This window comes from Palaemon carinicauda, chromosome 7 (assembly GCF_036898095.1).
Source record: "Palaemon carinicauda isolate YSFRI2023 chromosome 7, ASM3689809v2, whole genome shotgun sequence".
NCBI classification, from domain to species: Eukaryota; Metazoa; Arthropoda; class Malacostraca; order Decapoda; family Palaemonidae; genus Palaemon; species Palaemon carinicauda.
In genome coordinates, this window is record NC_090731.1 from 60,884,736 (window position 1) to 60,891,934 (window position 7,199).

General features: G+C 32.2%; 1 long non-coding RNA gene across 1 annotated transcript; it reads left to right on the forward strand.

The window, feature by feature from the left end:
* The first annotated feature begins 2,710 nt into the window (after window positions 1-2,710).
* Window positions 2,711-5,810, forward strand: LOC137643580 (uncharacterized). Its single transcript, XR_011045013.1, has 2 exons — window positions 2,711-2,812; window positions 4,048-5,810. It is a non-coding gene; the product is annotated as an uncharacterized lncRNA (long non-coding RNA).
* The last annotated feature ends 1,389 nt before the right edge of the window (window positions 5,811-7,199 follow it).

A 7,199-nucleotide genomic window follows, 5' to 3' on the forward strand; every position in this document is an offset into this window, starting at 1 on the left:
AATAATCCTCTGTTTTCCGAGAGTTCCAAAAGATATTTCTTAAGAATATGGAAACTTTGTCTTGAGAGTCTTCTCATTGATTCCATGTTTCAAAAACTTTCCAGTCGTGGAAACATTCAGATACTTCCTAGAAATAAAGAAAAGAAAAGAAAAGAAAACAAATCAAAGAGACTAAATAATATTTAGATAATAACGAAACCAAACTATTAGCTACTAAATAAAGATAAGAAAGATATAATTAAAGATTCAGAAAAACAATTAACTTTTATGGCCATTATCTTAGATAAAGAATATAAATCACATGAATAGATCAGAATTTACAGAAATATATAATAATTGCAATGAAATACTGAAATGTCTCCATAGATGACATGAACTTCACTTCAGCTCAAATAGATACTCAACCCAGAAAAAATAGAAAGAAAATGAAGAATTAAACTACAAGAAAAAATAAAATTTTGCGAGAGTTTTCTTAGTGAAGGAAAAAGTGAAGATTTTTTCTCCCACATCAGAAAAAATACTCACTTGGACGAAATAGCCGTGATTTAGTTAGGAAAGAACTTAGGGAAGTTAAACACTGCGAGTCTAAATTACCAACGACACGACGTGGAAAATCAACTCACTTAAATGGTCACTCTTAAATTCTTTTCTCCCCTTGTCCCCTTAAGAATCGAGTTCTATGGTCCTTAGTAACAGAAAGAGAGATCTAATCTATTTCTTTTCCAAACATGAAAGAGATAAGTGGTAATGGAGAAGAGTAGGGAAGTAAAAGAGATAAAAGACTTAATCATTTCGGGGGTTGAGTGAGCTAAATTCGGGAGGTATACGACGTTAGATACAACTTATATAAAATGTTTCTCCTTTCAAGGATCATTTCATATACAGTTAAACCTTTCCAATGCTTCTACTTGATATTAAATTTTCAAAGTCTCTATTTTTTCAAAAGACTCCATTTTCCTTTTGAAAGTGGATCCTATGGATTCAGCAGTGCAGTCATTAGCTCGCCTCATTATAGGCTTATTATTATTATTATTATTATTATTATTATTATTATTATTATTATTTATTATTATTATTATTATTATTATTATTATTATTATTACTTGCTAACCTACAACCCTAGTTGGAAAAAACAGGATAATCTAAGCCCAGGGGACCCAACAAGGAAAATAGCCCAGTGTGGTAAGGAAACAATGAAATAAGAGAATCAATTAACAATTAAAAATAAAATATTTTAAGGACAGTAACAACATTACTGACTTTCAACAGCATGATTAGGAAATGGGTAGTACAAGGAGCCAGGTTATGTAAGGGAAATACTCATGGTGTGCTGGTGGTGGTGGTGGTGGGGGGGGGTGAGATTGCTTTTTAGTATGTAAATAAATTGACCGAGAAAGTAGACAAATCAAAGAAAATAAGAGAGAATTATATACCTATGGTGTAACAATTGGGGCTAACCTATATTTTCCGTTATTTTTTATGTTATCCTGCAGCTTGTAAACAAATGTAAGAGTAAATACAACTGATATTGGAAATCGTTTGTCACATCCTCTGATACATATAGACGATAAAAAAAGTTGGTGTTTTTATTAAGTTTAGCTCATCTGAACCTATTGAATGTTACTATCTGTCGTCTTGTAAACAGTAGATAATCTTAAACTCCGAAGAATTCATCATTTAACATTTATTAACAAATGAAAAATAGTTTAAAATTCGTAGCACTTAAATTTCCCGTCATGGTTGTAAACAAACCATGACGTCATAGAAAAATATATTCAGACAAATGGAGTTCGTCATTTTGACGATTGAGTCCATTCCTTTATCTTGAAGTATTTTGACATGCAAATTGGGAAGTTATAATCTTAAACGTTCAAAATTCAGTTATGAAATATATTGACAAAGTTTTAACATAAATGAAATCACGGTTGGTTGTTTTCATGATCAGCAAAAATAAAAAATAAAACGTAAGGGATGAAGCTTTTTTGGATATATATATATATATATATATATATATTAATATATATATATATATATACATATATATATATGTATAACTATATATATATATATATATATACAGTATATATATATATATATATATATGTATATATATGCATATATATATATATATATATGTGTGTGTATAGGTATATGTATATATACATATATATGTATATATACATATATATGTATATATATATATATATATATGCATATATATATGTATATATATAACATATATATGAATACATACATATACATATGTATATACAGTACAGTATATATATATATATATATGTGTGTGTATATACACACATATATATGCATATATATATATATATATATATATGCATATATATATGCATATATATATATTTATGTATATACACACATATATATGCATATATATATATATATATACATATATATATATATATATATAGAGAGAGAGAGAGAGAGAGATATATATATATATATATATATATGCATATATATGTATATGTATATATACTTATATATATATATATATATATATACATATATATATATTATATATATATATATATAATGTTATGAACGCTCAATATTGTCACGTAATATTTATTTAGTCTTTTTTGTGTAGTTCCCCCTTATTTGTACTTCCATAACATTTCCTATGTAATCCTTGTTTTAACTGTGATTTTGTTCGCATTTAGTTCTCCTTGCTGGAGTAGAGTTAAGTCTTCTTTGAAAGTTAAAATTCATTTGAATTTTAGGTTCTCTGGCACTGTGTAACTGTTAAGGATTACTCGTTCAGAACCGCCAGTATTTCGTAAGTTGGTCCAGTTAGTTTTTTTTTTTTTTTTTTTTTTTTTTTTTTTTTTTTTTTATGGCATTACTTTATTCTATTCTTGTTCTTTATATGTGGTGGTTTGGTTTATACGTTTACATGTTAAATTTATGTACTTGTTTTTTACATAGTTTTTATACATATGAGTATTATGTTCGAACATGTTTGTTTTCCTCTAGTTTTTGTCGGCATTATGTACTATTACAGATTCTGCATTGTCACCAATAGCGTAATGACTGGTGTCCATACTCTGGTATTGTTAAATGATTGTGGGGGTAGTTTGATAATGTCTAAGCCTAACTTTCCTATCATTTTGTCTGTATGTAATAAGTGCTTGTGCTTAAAGATGGCTGTATTTATTTACCGTACATTATGATATGCGTTATTGGCGTCAGGGCAAAATTAGGAAATGAGGTATTATGCAATTATTTATGGATTTTTATCTGCTTTGGTATTAGTTTAATGGATTTCCTTTGAAAGAACTTGGTTTGAATAAGAATTTTTAAGAGCAAAGTGAAATGTTAGATATGGTAGCGTAAAGTTTTAACTAGAACTGCTTGATAAACTGCATTAAGATAGTTCTGTACAGCTCATTGCAGCTACCGGGAATATTTTTGAATTTCAAAGCAGCTACCGAGAATTGCTTTATGATTTTTGAGAAAATGCCTCAAACTTGCAAGAGGCTCAAAGTATAACTGCCGGATCTAGTTTTGAACGGTTAAGGTTTTACACATTTGTCCAAACTTGATTATGAAACTCATAGGGGGGTCTGTAAGGCGTACACTTTTAACACTGAACGCTAAGGGAGTAGTTTTTCCAACTTAAGAAAGGAACAAATTAATATGTAACATGCAGAATATGATCATACTTTACGAGAATCTTGGTAAGTAGTTAAAATTAGCTGAGGCTGACACACTAGATGAACAAAGTATTGAAGAAATTGCAAGATGTATCATCTTAAGACTTTAATAAGAGAAAGGATTGTTATTGCATTAGACACGCCTGACGGGTAAAAGCCATTGACTAGTTAACTTTAATCTTATGAAATTCTATGATTGTGAAAATTCAAGTTTGGTTAGTTAACATGGCCACTGAGATTAATGATTAAATTCTTGCTACCATAGAATATACACTATAATTGACCTTTATCTTTGTAATCACCAGTTACCCCAGCGTGGTAATAGTGCAGTTATTGAGTTTGATTACTTTTATTTCAGATGTACCCCTCCCATCAACTGTGGCTTCACGTATGGTATTGAAGCCTGGGAATAATCTGGTCTGTCTGAGGGAGATCATACAGATTACCTTACAAGAAGGAAGCTATGGAACGAGTTTCGTTTACGGAATGGGCTGGCAGAAAAGAGACAGCTCCTGGACCTGTACCTGCATACTCTTCCAAAAACCAGATGAGTCTGTAAAACCAGAAGAGTCTGTACAGATCATGGGAAGTAAATTTGTCACCATTTAAACTCTTATCCTTTATAAAGAATCTAAGACCTTATTGATAAAGATATGCCAAATTTTTATCTATCTTCTAAAGGATATGAGTACCCTTGACACATGCTATGCTAAATATTCTGACTTAATCACATCTGTAGGTCCATTTCAATAATGTTCTTCCTTGTTTCTTCCCCTTAGAGATTTTAAATACTGACGGTCAACCTGGTAAAATAAACTACCATTTGGAGAGCGTACTTGGGTCATGGACATTGGGAGTGGAATGATTGCACCAAAGGATGCTGATGTTGCATGAATTAAAGATTTGTTAACTCTTATAGAAGAGGAAGTGCAGCGCTTTATTGTTATGCCTGGATGTCACCGGAGGTACAGTCCGAACAATTTGTTGCACTTCTGATAAATCTCGCCAGCCTTAAGATTGACTTTAAGTGGACACAAGATAAACAACGTTCATTTGATGCTATCAAAGCATTCTTAGTGGACAGAAGATTGTCAACGTTCCTTTGATGCTATCAAAGCGTTTTGGAGTGTTTGTTGAAGGCACCTGAATTCGACTGGAGGTTTATCAAAGATGCTGGTGGTGTGGCTGTAGAAGCAGTTTTGATACAGGCTGGTGACAAATTTACTTATCGTTTTTTCTTCAGTAAACTGATGCTGCCTCAGAGTTCCTTGAGTACAGTCAACGAGAAGGCTTAGGCTCTCCTTCGTGCTCTTGAAAAATGTGTACTTTTCTCAAAATTAAAGTTTTCTAACCATAATTCATTGTATTTCGTAAATTTCAAAGTTCTTTTCTAATCTAATCATAATCCATTCTTTCTAGAGTATAACTAAAGGGGAAAAAAAATGAAGGGCAACTATGGGCCTTGATCCTGCAGCAGTACAACATTAGGATGTTTCATATCAAAGTTGAAGATAACCTTGTTGCAGACAAGCTTTCCAGATGCTGACTGTTTGTAGATAAAAATTCTAATGTATCTCGGGTTTGTTACATAGATCAATGTTCTGTATCCTCTTAAAGGGTGAATTTTTTTTTTTTTGTTAATCTTTTACTTGATAAAATTTGTGTAATTGTTTAAATTGGATGTTTTCCATTTGCCTATTCTTGCTGGGTATAGTTCAATCTTTGAAAGTCAGAATGTTTTAAGAGTAGATTCACTGGCTTTGTAACTATAAAGGGTTAGTTTATATACCTCACTATTTTGTAACTTGCTCCAGGAGGAATCTTTTGTCATCAGTCATTACTTTATTCTATTATTGTAATTATGCTTTGTGTCTTAGTGTGGTTTTTACTCGGAAACTTGGTTGCAGATTTATTTAAAGTATTAATGCATATAAATAGGATTGTTCAAATATAGGAAGTTAGTTCACCTTTAGGTTTTGTGGCCTGTGTATATATTAAATCTTGATAGCGAACAGAGCAGACTGATTCAGCCTTATTAGCATAAATACAATATGTATATAAGTATATCTACCTCGATATGTATACGTTAATGTGTAATATATATAGAATATACATATAGTATACGAATCAGTTTTTTACTATTAAAGCATCAACTAGGTTTTCAGCAAGCATCTAAATAAGTTTTAAAAAGCTTAAACTTTTAAAATTATGGAAATTGAAGTGTCAGAAATTTAACAAGGATGGCAAATTAGAGCAGCTTAAGGAAGCTTTTAAAATGGCATGGATATGTGCACTCTCTGAAACAAGACTGGATTAAAAAGGTTATAAAGATGGTTGCTACATTCTTGGTACTCCATATCAGGAAGAAAGATTTTTTGTACCAACAAGCTAGCCAAGCATTGGGAATGGGAACCAGTGGATGAACTATTGAGACTGAAAATCTAGTGGAAGTGTGACAATTATAGTATGCTATTCCCTACTGAAGAAGCAGATGCCAATTGAAAGTACAGCTTTTACGGTAAATTACAGGTGGTGGTTAAGGTGCCAAAAGGTGATCTTCTCCTTATGTATGGGGAATATGAATGCTTAACTAGGTGGTGGTGGTGATTTGTTTTAGTGTATGCCTGGGTGTCCATAGCGTACTGTAGAGTAGATTAATGAAGGTGTTTGATTTTCCGGTTATTATTTACAGTACGTAATGAAATAAAGGAGCACACTGTTTGAACACTTTTACTAAAGTATACTTGGATATCTTCCTGTGGAGAATATCCAAACAAAATTTTTACCATTTAGAAATAAATATTGTCACAACTGGATTACCGATCTTGACGGAGACCTGATATAGGACGCAACCAGAAACTTTTGTCTCGACACTTGAGACGCACGTTAAAGACTAGGAAAACTATTGTAAACCTACCTCCCAGATCTGACAAGGATTGTTAGCGTGCAGAAACGGATTTGTAGTCTTATAGATTTTACCTATGATGTAGAGATAGATGTGAATATTCATGGTTTTTGTGAAATAGATTCCATAAGAATTTGTAATGAAATAAAAACTGATTAAATTCCTCGCCAAAATTTGGTCACACCAACTGCAGTAGTTTCAGATTTGAGTAGCAATTTTTGAACCAAGGCCACATTTGAACCCCACACGTTTGAAGCAGAGCCGCTTTTGAATCCAGGCTACAATGGAACAAGGGCCACCTTTGAAGAAATTTGAACCAATAAGATATTTGAGCTAGGGTCACATTTGAAAAAAAATTGAACCAAAGCTGCATTTGAACCAGGACCACGTTTGAAGAAAGGCCACGTTTCAACTAGGACCACGTTTGAAGTAGGGCCACGTTTGAAGTAGGGCCACGTTTCAACTAGTACCACGTTTGAAGAAGGGCCACGTTTCAACTAGGACCACGTTTGAAGTAGGGCCACATTTGAAACAAGGTTAAGTTTCAACTAGGGCCACACTTGAGCCAGGGAACCAGGACCACATTTGAACCAGGGCCACTTTCC